The following is an 11,606-nucleotide window of genomic DNA, read 5'->3' on the forward strand; positions in this document are numbered from 1 at the left end:
GGCAGTACCCGTATGCCCCCGCCCGGTACTCCGGGGTACTACCCGTAACCCCCACCTGTACTCCTTCGTAGTACCCGTATACCCCCGCCCGGTACTCCTTGGTAGTACCCGTAACCCCCACCTGTACTCCTTGGTAGTACCCGTATACCCCCGCCCGGTACTCCGGGGCAGTACCCGTATGCCCCCGCCCGGTACTCCGGGGTACTACCCGTAACCCCCACCTGTACTCCTTGGTAGTACCCGCATACCCCCGCCCGGTACTCCGGGGCAGTCCCCGTATGCCCCCGCCCAGTACTCCGGGGTACTCCGGGGTACACCTGATGTCCCTACGGGCGCGCGGGTTTAGACCCACCCTTCCTACCCGACCCTCCTCCTTAGGCCCGGTCTCCCTAGGCGACGATCCGGGATAGAACCCGTTCCCCCACCAGTACTCTGGGCCCGTGGCGGAACCCTTTGTGACGCGCCAGAGTTCCGCCTGCTGTCCCTACGGGCGCGCGGTGTTAGATCCCGGCCCCCCATCCTGACCCTCCAGGGTAGGCCCGGTATCCCTACCTGATACTCCGGGGTAGGCCTGGCGTTGCTTCCCAGCGCTCTGGTGTCGTACCGGTACCCCCGCCCGGTACTCCGGGGCAGTACCCCTGCCCCCGCCCGGTACTCCGGGGTAGTACCCGTATACCCCCGCCCGGTACTCCGGGGCAGTACCCGTATGCCCCCGCCCGGTACTCCGGGGCAGTACCGGTACCCCCGCCCGGTACTCCGGGGCAGTACCCGTGAGCCCGCCCGGTACTCCGGGGTAGTACCCGTATACCCCCGCCCGGTACTCCGGGGCAGTACCCGTGTACCCCCGTCAGTACTCCGGGGCAGTACCGGTACCCCCGCCCGGTACGCCGGGGGAAAAACTGCTGTCCCTACGGGCGCGCGAGTTTAGACCCAGCCTTCGTACCCGACCCTCCGCCTTACGCCCGGTGTCCCCAGGCGACGTTCCGGGATAGAACCCGTTCCCCCACCAGTACTTTGGGCCCGTGGCGGAACCCTTTGTGATGCGCCGGAGTTCTACCTGCTGTCCCTACGGGCACGCGGCGATGGATCCCGGCCCCCCATCCTGACCCTCCAGGGTAGGCCCGGCCACCCTACCTGACCCTCTGGGGTCAGCCCGGTATCCCTACCCGACGCTCCGGGGTAGGCCTGACGCCCCTACCTCATCCTCCGGGGTAGTACCCGTACCCCTACCGGTGCTCCGGGATACCCCTGCTGTCCCTACAGGCGCTCCGGGGTAGTCCCGGCCACCCTACCTGACCCTCTGGGGTCAGCCCGGTGTCCCTACCCGACGCTCCGGGGTACGCCTGGCGCCCCTACCTCATGCTCCGGGGTAGTACCGGTACCCCTGCCGGTGCTCCGGGGTACACCTGCTGTCCCTGCAGGCGCTCCGGGGTAGGCCCGGCCACCCTACCTGACCCTCTGGGGTCAGCCCGGTATCCCTACCCGACGCTCCGGGGTAGGCCTGGCGCCCCTACCTCATGCTCCGGGGTAGTACCGGTACCCCTACCGGTGCTCCGGGGTACACCTGCGGTCCCTACAGGCGCTCCGGGGTAGGCCCGGCCACCCTACCTGACCCTCTGGGGTCAGCCCGGTGTCCCTACCCGACGCTCCGGGGTAGGCCTGGCGCCCCTTCCTCATCCTCCGGGGTAGTACCGGTACCCCTACCGGTGCTCCGGGGTACACCTGCGGTCCCTACAGGCGCTCCGGGGTAGGCCCGGCCACCCTACCTGACCCTCTGGGGTCAGCCCGGTATCCCTACCCGACGCTCCGGGGTAGGCCTGACGCCCCTACCTCATCCTCCGGGGTAGTGCCGGTACCCCTACCGGTGCTCCGGGATACACCTGCTGTCCCTACAGGCGCTCCGGGGTAGGCCCGGCCACCCTACCTGACCCTCTGGGGTCAGCCCGGTATCCCTACCCGACACTCCGGGGTAGGCCTGACGCCCCTACCTCATCCTCCGGGGTAGTACCCGTACCCCTACCGGTGCTCCGGGATACACCTGCTGTCCCTACAGGCGCTCCGGGGTACGCCTGGCGCCCCTACCTCATGCTCCGGGGTAGTACCGGTACCCCTGCCGGTGCTCCGGGGTACACCTGCTGTCCCTGCAGGCGCTCCGGGGTAGGCCCGGCCACCCTACCTGACCCTCTGGGGTCAGCCCGGTATCCCTACCCGACGCTCCGGGGTAGGCCTGGCGCCCCTACCTCATGCTCCGGGGTAGTACCGGTACCCCTACCGGTGCTCCGGGGTACACCTGCGGTCCCTACAGGCGCTCCGGGGTAGGCCCGGCCACCCTACCTGACCCTCTGGGGTCAGCCCGGTGTCCCTACCCGACGCTCCGGGGTAGGCCTGGCGCCCCTTCCTCATCCTCCGGGGTAGTACCGGTACCCCTACCGGTGCTCCGGGGTACACCTGCGGTCCCTACAGGCGCTCCGGGGTAGGCCCGGCCACCCTACCTGACCCTCTGGGGTCAGCCCGGTATCCCTACCCGACGCTCCGGGGTAGGCCTGACGCCCCTACCTCATCCTCCGGGGTAGTGCCGGTACCCCTACCGGTGCTCCGGGATACACCTGCTGTCCCTACAGGCGCTCCGGGGTAGGCCCGGCCACCCTACCTGACCCTCTGGGGTCAGCCCGGTATCCCTACCCGACACTCCGGGGTAGGCCTGACGCCCCTACCTCATCCTCCGGGGTAGTACCCGTACCCCTACCGGTGCTCCGGGATACACCTGCTGTCCCTACAGGCGCTCCGGGGTAGGCCCGGCCACCCTACCTGACCCTCTGGGGTCAGCCCGGTGTCCCTACCCGACGCTCCAGGGTAGGCCTGGCGCCCCTACCTCATCCTCCGGGGTAGTACCCGTACCCCTACCGGTGCTCCGGGGTACACCTGCTGTCCCTACAGGCGCTCCGGGGTAGGCCCGGCCACCCTACCTGACCCTCTGGGGTCAGCCCGGTGTCCCTACCCGACGCTCCGGGGTAGGCCTGGCGCCCCTACCTCATCCTCCGGGGTAGTGCCGGTACCCCTGCCGGTGCTCCGGGGTACACCTGCGGTCCGTACAGGCGCTCCGGGGTAGGCCCGGCCACCCTACCTGACCCTCCGGGGTCAGCCCGGTATCCCTACCCGACGCTCCGGGGTAGGCCTGGCGCCCCTACCTCATCCTCTGGGGTAGTGCCGGTACCCCTGCCGGTGCTCCGGGGTACACCTGCGGTCCCTACAGGCGCTCCGGGGTAGGCCCGGCCACCCTACCTGACCCTCCGGGGTCAGCCCGGTGTCCCTACCCGACGCTCCGGGGTAGGCCTGGCGCCCCTACCTCATCCTCCGGGGTAGTGCCGGTACCCCTACCGGTGCTCCGGGGTACACCTGCGGTCCCTACAGGCGCTCCGGGGTAGGCCCGGCCACCCTACCTGACCCTCTGGGGTCAGCCCGGTATCCCTACCCGACGCTCCGGGGTAGGCCTGGCGCCCCTACCTCATCCTCCGGGGTAGTACCGGTACCCCTGCCGGTGCTCCGGGGTACACCTGCGGTCCCTACAGGCGCTCCGGGGTAGGCCCGGCCACCCTACCTGACCCTCTGGGGTCAGCCCGGTATCCCTACCCGACGCTCCGGGGTAGGCCTGGCGCCCCTACCTCATCCTCCGGGGTAGTACCCGTACCCCTACCGGTGCTCCGGGGTACACCTGCTGTCCCTACAGGCGCTCCGGGGTAGGCCCGGCCACCCTACCTGACCCTCTGGGGTCAGCCCGGTGTCCCTACCCGACGCTCCGGGGTAGGCCTGGCGCCCCTACCTCATCCTCCGGGGTAGTGCCGGTACCCCTGCCGGTGCTCCGGGGTACACCTGCGGTCCGTACAGGCGCTCCGGGGTAGGCCCGGCCACCCTACCTGACCCTCCGGGGTCAGCCCGGTATCCCTACCCGACGCTCCGGGGTAGGCCTGGCGCCCCTACCTCATCCTCTGGGGTAGTGCCGGTACCCCTGCCGGTGCTCCGGGGTACACCTGCGGTCCCTACAGGCGCTCCGGGGTAGGCCCGGCCACCCTACCTGACCCTCCGGGGTCAGCCCGGTGTCCCTACCCGACGCTCCGGGGTAGGCCTGGCGCCCCTACCTCATCCTCCGGGGTAGTGCCGGTACCCCTACCGGTGCTCCGGGGTACACCTGCGGTCCCTACAGGCGCTCCGGGGTAGGCCCGGCCACCCTACCTGACCCTCTGGGGTCAGCCCGGTATCCCTACCCGACGCTCCGGGGTAGGCCTGGCGCCCCTACCTCATCCTCCGGGGTAGTACCGGTACCCCTGCCGGTGCTCCGGGGTACACCTGCGGTCCCTACAGGCGCTCCGGGGTAGGCCCGGCCACCCTACCTGACCCTCTGGGGTCAGCCCGGTATCCCTACCCGACGCTCCGGGGTAGGCCTGGCGCCCCTACCTCATCCTCCGGGGTAGTACCGGTACCCCTGCCGGTGCTCCGGGGTACACCTGCGGTCCCTACAGGCGCTCCGGGGTAGGCCCGGCCACCCTACCTGACCCTCTGGGGTCAGCCCGGTATCCCTACCCGACGCTCCGGGGTAGGCCTGGCGCCCCTACCTCATCCTCCGGGGTAGTGCCGGTACCCCTACCGGTGCTCCGGGGTACACCTGCGGTCCCTACAGGCGCTCCGGGGTAGGCCCGGCCACCCTACCTGACCCTCTGGGGTCAGCCCGGTGTCCCTACCCGACGCTCCGGGGTAGGCCTGGCGCCCCTACCTCATCCTCCGGGGTAGTGCCGGTACCCCTACCGGTGCTCCGGGGTACACCTGCGGTCCCTACAGGCGCTCCGGGGTAGGCCCGGCCACCCTACCTGACCCTCTGGGGTCAGCCCGGTATCCCTACCCGACGCTCCGGGGTAGGCCTGGCGCCCCTACCTCATCCTCCGGGGTAGTGCCGGTACCCCTACCGGTGCTCCGGGGTACACCTGCGGTCCCTACAGGCGCTCCGGGGTAGGCCCGGCCACCCTACCTGACTCTCTGGGGTCAGCCCGGTATCCCTACCCGACGCTCCGGGGTAGGCCTGGCGCCCCTACCTCATGCTCCGGGGTAGTGCCGGTACCCCTACCGGTGCTCCGGGGTACACCTGCGGTCCCTACAGGCGCTCCGGGGTAGGCCCGGCCACCCTACCTGACCCTCTGGGGGTCAGCCCGGTATCCCTACCTGATGCTCCGGGGTAGTCCTGGCCTCCTTACCTGTGTCTCCGGGTAAACCTGGCCACGCTGCAGGGTCGGCCTGCATTCCCTGGCCGCGCTACGGGCCGGTCCTGGTTAGTGTATTAAGACCGCTCCGCGATTCCACTTTCTTAAAATTTATTGTGTCTGACAGCTTGTCTTTTACCGCGCACGCAGGCAGGCAGGCAGGCAGGCACGCGTCAAAAACGTGAGAGCAAAGCGTTACCCGCAGTCGGTGTACTTTATCGGTAACGACTTCTTCGGGAAGAGGCGCCGACGCTGCTCTCTCGTCTCTGTACGAGTCGGTGGCCGTCGGGGTACCGCGTGGCACCGTTGGCGTGGGATCCGCTCCTAAACGAATACAGAAGAATCGATACGCTATGAATCGTCATCGATTGAAGTTATTAACAGTTGACGAGCGATGCTGGATTGTATCGTTTATGGAGCGTCACCTACCGACTGATTTAGCGCTACGCGGTAATACGCTTTCTGGCAGTTCCTTAAATAACAAAACTCATTCGTTCACGCACGCTAGGTGTGCATCCCTTCGTTAATAGCCGGAGAAGGAATACGTACGTACGTACCTACCAGCGGATCGTCACGGATTGAATATGACTCGATTAGTAGTCACCAGTATTATAAATTACCGACTCCTAAAGTTTGATTGCGGCACTCCTTTAGGACCTTGCGACGCTCTTGGTTAACGTTAGCGTTCTCCGGCCCCTGCGTTATCGCGCATTAACTGTTCATTGGCCTCCGAGGGACGGCGGTCTCGCAGGCCTCTGAAGAAAGCCAGTCGGCTGCCTGACAAGCGGTCCCTGTGGCCGAGGCCGACTTAGCCGAGCATCCTTGGAGACGACGAGCTCGCGTGGCCGCCGTGCCGGCTGACCGGCCCGCCCCGGGGCCGTTTCCCCCCCGCTCCCCGTCGCCGAAGGAGCGCGCCCCCCGCCACCGCCTAAGGCCGCTGGGACCTTCCTCACCGCTCGAACGCATCCCGCCGGCGACGGAGCCGCTGATGCCCCTCTGTCGGAAGCGCGGCGCGCCTCTCCGGCAGCCCTGGCTGGGGCCCTGGAGCCCCAGGTCTCTGCCCAGGCCGAGGCACGCGGCTGCTGCTTTGCCAGGGACGGGTCCGACCGGGAGCCGAGCGCATCGCCCGTAGGCAGGCACGGGCGCAGGCCGGACGTCGAAGCGGCCGACCACCCGGGCTGTAACAGAGAAAGCGGCGTTAGCGACACCGTTACAAATCTTTCTCATTTCCACCTGCGTGCGCGCCCGCACCCCGCCAAAACAGGCCCCCGGCCCGAACGCCCACCGCCTGCTGCTGCAGCCGCTCACCCGCCCTTAGACACACGCACGCGCACGCACGCACTGCCCCCCCCCATTCGAGTCCCCGCCCCAAACACCTCCCGCCCGCCACCGCACCCACTCGCACGGGGCTACACACGTGCGCACCCCCCCCCCCGCAACCGGCCCCCCCCAGCCCAAACCCTCCACCCGCTGCCCCGCTCACAGTCGTGCGCTCAAAACGCACACGCGCGCAGCCCCCCCCCCCCCCGCCCGAAACAGGGCCCCGGGCCGACACCCCCCACCCCCGTCACCCCGGGCCCGCCGCTGCACGCACACACACACCGCCCCCCCGCCCTCCCGCCACGCAGTTCGCGCCGAGCCTGGCTGCCCCTGCTCCCCCCTTCCGCCACCAGGCTTGCCGCCCCCGGTGGTGGAAGGCGGGAGACTTTAGGACCCTGCGGCGTCCCTGCCGGCTCCGTGCCCGGGCGGGAGAGGGGAGCCCCCCCGGTGCCCTGCCGTCTCTAAACCCCAGCTGCCGAGTCCCTATCCTGCCGCACCCGTGGCCCCGCTCCCGCCTTTCTTTCTCAGCCAGCCACGCACTCGCCCTGCTCCACTCCCGCCCGCCCCCGCCGCGGGGGGAAAACTAAACGACCGGGGGGGTGGGACGGGGACGGGGACGGGGGAGAGAAGTAAAAAAAATAAAACTCCAACCGATCCAAACAGAAGCCTTCTCCGAAAAGACACACCGTCCCCCCTCGCCAGCCTGCCTCTGCGCCAGGCTCCCCGCCTGCTCGCCAGCCGCTCTCGCCCTGCTCCACTCCTGCCCGCCCCCGCCGCGGGGGGAAAACTAAACGACCGGGGGGGGGGGGGACGGGGACGGGGACGGGGACGGGGGAGAGAAGTAAAAAAAATAAAACTCCAACCGATCCAAACAGAAGCCTTCTCCGAAAAGACACACCGTCCCCCCTCGCCAGCCTGCCTCTGCGCCAGGCTCCCCGCCTGCTCGCCAGCCGCTCTCGCCCTGCTCCATTCCTGCCCGCCCCCGCCGCGGGGGGAAAACTAAACGACCGGGGGGGGGGGGACGGGGACGGGGACGGGGACGGGGGAGAGAAGTAAAAAAAATAAAACTCCAACCGATCCAAACAGAAGCCTTCTCCGAAAAGACACACCGTCCCCCCTCGCCAGCCTGCCTCTGCGCCAGGCTCCCCGCCTGCTCGCCAGCCGCTCTCGCCCTGCTCCACTCCTGCCCGCCCCCGCCGCGGGGGGAAAACTAAACGACCGGGGGGGGGGGGACGGGGACGGGGACGGGGACGGGGACGGGGACGGGGACGGGGGAGAGAAGTAAAAAAAATAAAACTCCAACCGATCCAAACAGAAGCCTTCTCCGAAAAGACACACCGTCCCCCCTCGCCAGCCTACCTCTGCGCCAGGCTCCCCGCCTGCTCGCCAGCCGCTCTCGCCCCCCCTCTTTTCTAGCCTCCTTTCCCCGCCGCTGCTGCCGCCGCGACTGAGCAGCAGACCGTTGCCGTGGCGGGAAACACCACAGTTTCCGGGGGCCCCGTTGCCGGGCTGCAGACCACCCCACCCAGCCACCCGCCCCCCAACCCCCCGTCTCCAGGGCGCCGGAAAGTCTGTGATCGGGTGGGGCCGGGGGAGGGGGGGGGGGGGGGGCTGCACCTACTGGCCTGCAGGTCCGGGACTGCAGCGCGGGGAGGGAGGGGGAGCACACCCGTGCAGGGGTGCGTGTAGCTGTGTGTGCCTGCGTCGCGTTCTGTGTGTGTGTGTGTGTGTGTGTGTGTGTGCGCGCGCCTCTGAGCGCGCGTGTGTCACCGGGGGGGGGGGGGGTGGCAGTGCCTGCAGGATCGCAGATATGTATTTTAAAGTATTTATTTTATTAAAAAAAGGAAAACGTCAAAAAAACACCAAAAAAAACCAGGCGGGGGGGGGGGAGAAAAATTAAAAACAACCCCCCAAAAAAAGCCCAAGACCGCAAAAACCAAAACCAAAAGTCGGCGAGCACCCAGCAGCGCCGGGACCCGAACCTGAACCTGGCAAGGGGCTACCAGTCCTGAAGGCACCCAGTGAACAGCGAACTCGCGCCGGGGAGCCGGGCAGTTTGTGCCGGGGGCTGCCACCTCTGCCCGGACCCCGCCGACAGAATATGGTTGGGGGGGGGGGGGGGCAGCAGCGGAGCAGAGGGGCTGGCTGGTGTGGTGAAGCTGGCAAGTGCCTGGCAGCCACCGGCTCGGAATAGGTGCGTGCACGTGCATGAGAACGACGAGGGTGGGGGGGGGGTGTGTGTGTGTCAGGAAACAAAAATTATTTTGAAAACTGGTTGTCGTTAATATTGTATTAATATTTCCCGCCGGAATCAATAAAGGTGAAATAACTCTTGCATCAGACAGTACGTTTAAACGTGCTCCCTTGGTGTAGAAGTGGTTCAAACTCGGGAAGGGGAGGGGGAAAGAAATGCCGTCCGGGAGAACCGGGAGAGGGTGGCCCTTTTAATCAGATTTGCTAAAATCTCAAAAGAAAGAAAAAAAAAAAAAAAAACGAAAAAAACGAACCAAAAACAGGCGCACCTGCCCCCCCCGCCCCCCCCCGCCCAAGGGGCACCGAACGGCTGCCAGGTCTACCCGGCTCCGCGGGCGGCCGCCAGGTCTACCCGGCTCCGGAGGCCGGCGCGGCCGCCGGCGGCGCCCGGAGGACGCGGGGTGTCGCTGCCGCAGCGGCCGGTGAAAAGGGCCGCCAGGTCTACCCGGCTCCGCGGGCGGCCGCCAGGTCTACCCGCCTCCGGAGGCCGGCGCGGCCGCCGGCGGCGCCCGGAGGACGCGGGGTGTCGCTGCCGCAGCGGCCGGTGAAAAGGGCCGCCAGGTCTACCCGGCTCCGCGGGCGGCCGCCAGGTCTACCCGGCTCCGGAGGCCGGCGCGGCCGCCGGCGGCGCCCGGAGGACGCGGGGTGTCGCTGCCGCAGCGGCCGGTGAAAAGGGCTGCCAGGTCTACCCGGCTCCGCGGGCGGCCGCCAGGTCTACCCGGCTCCGGAGGCCGGCGCGGCCGCCGGCGGCGCCCGGAGGACGCGGGGTGTCGCTGCCGCAGCGGCCGGTGAAAAGAGCCGCCAGGTCTACCCGGCTCCGCGGGCGGCCGCCAGGTCTACCCGGCTCCGGAGGCCGGCGCGGCCGCCGGCGGCGCCCGGAGGACGCGGGGTGTCGCTGCCGCAGCGGCCGGTGAAAAGGGCCGCCAGGTCTACCCGGCTCCGCGGGCGGCCGCCAGGTCTACCCGGCTCCGGAGGCCGGCGCGGCCGCCGGCGGCGCCCGGAGGACGCGGGGTGTCGCTGCCGCAGCGGCCGGTGAAAAGAGCCGCCAGGTCTACCCGGCTCCGGCGGGACTTAGCCGCATTTCGGGGGCGGGGAGGTAGACCTGATAGCCCCGCCACTTTCTCGGAGCTGGCCAAGGGGTCGCTGTTTTTCGCTGCCTCCAGTTACGTCATCGTAAAAGTCGGTGTCATTGGCGGGTCTCCCCGGTGGGCAGGGACGGCACTCTTGGAGCCGGCCGGGGGCGGGGACGTGATCTCCCGTACTATAGGAGGTAGTGGTGACTCGTGCACGGAGCAGCGCTAGTGAGCGGCTGCAAGGCTTACGGCTCAGCCGGCGAAGTGGAGCGCTGGGCGGCCGTTGTGGTGGTGGTTTTGCCTGGTGGTTCGGCTCGTTTTCTGTCTGTTCGGCCGGTTGGTCTCTCCCGGTGTTTTCCAAGTAAGCCAGCCGGGCGCCTGCGAGGGTCTGGCAGGCTGGCGGTGGCTGTTGACCCGAGTGGTGCGAGAGGTGCAAAGGTGGATTCCGCAGGGCATAGCCCGGTGGCCGGCGGCGGCCACCGGCACTCGAACGCTGGAAGACCGGGTGGAGCCGAGCCTGCCTCGGCTTTCCCCCGGCCCCGGAGGGCCCGATGATGGCAAAGGTGGAGCGCTGGTATATGCGAGGGCAGCTGCCCGTGAGCATCCAGCCCGCCGCGGCTGCCGCCGCCTCCTGAGGGCCTGGTGATGGGCGGGCGAGGTGGCGGCACCTCGTCCTTTGACTCTGGCCTTAAGCTGGAGCGGGCAGAGCGGCAGCCGGTCCCGGTGGCTGGCAGCCGGATGCAGACGGCTGGGGGTTCTCGTGCGTGCCGCAGCTTCCCCCCAGCCCCCGAGGGCCCGATGATGGCACAGGTGAGAGGCCGCAGCGCCTCGTCCTGTTTTTGCCGGCATGAGCCACGCGTGGGCGGCCTGTGGTGTCCGGCCTGCCCCGGCTTGCCTGGTTGCAGGAGGGCTCGGTGGAAAGGTCTGCAGCGCTGTACCGGGTTAGAGGTGGCGGCACCTCATCGCGTTTTCTCCGGCCTTAAGCTGGAGCCCATGCACGAATTGGGCAGAGTGCAAGCGGCAGCCGGTCCCGGTGGCTGGCAGCCGGATGCAGACGGCTGGGGGTTCTCGTGCGTGCCGCAGCTTCCCCCCAGCCCCCGAGGGCCCGATGATGGCACAGGTGAGAGGCCGCAGCGCCTCGTCCTGTTTCTGCCGGCATGAGCCACGCGTGGGCGGCCTGTGGTGTCCGGCCTGCCCCGGCTTGCCTGGTTGCAGGAGGGCTCGGTGGAAAGGTCTGCAGCGCTGTACCGGGTTAGAGGTGGCGGCACCTCATCGCGTTTTCTCCGGCCTTAAGCTGGAGCCCATGCACGAATTGGGCAGAGTGCAAGCGGCAGCCGGTCCCGGTGGCTGGCAGCCGGATGCAGACGGCTGGGGGTTCTCGTGCGTGCCGCAGCTTCCCCCCAGCCCCCGAGGGCCCGATGATGGCACAGGTGAGAGGCCGCAGCGCCTCGTCCTGTTTCTGCCGGCATGAGCCACGCGTGGGCGGCCTGTGGTGTCCGGCCTGCCCCGGCTTGCCTGGTTGCAGGAGGGCTCGGTGGAAAGGTCTGCAGCGCTGTACCGGGTTAGAGGTGGCGGCACCTCATCGCGTTTTCTCCGGCCTTAAGCTGGAGCCCATGCACGAATTGGGCAGAGTGCAAGCGGCAGCCGGTCCCGGTGGCTGGCAGCCGGATGCAGACGGCTGGGGGTTCTCGTGCGTGCCGCAGCTTCCCCC

The sequence above is a fragment of the Buteo buteo genome, unplaced genomic scaffold (assembly GCF_964188355.1).
Source record: "Buteo buteo unplaced genomic scaffold, bButBut1.hap1.1 HAP1_SCAFFOLD_37, whole genome shotgun sequence".
NCBI classification, from domain to species: domain Eukaryota; kingdom Metazoa; phylum Chordata; class Aves; order Accipitriformes; family Accipitridae; genus Buteo; species Buteo buteo.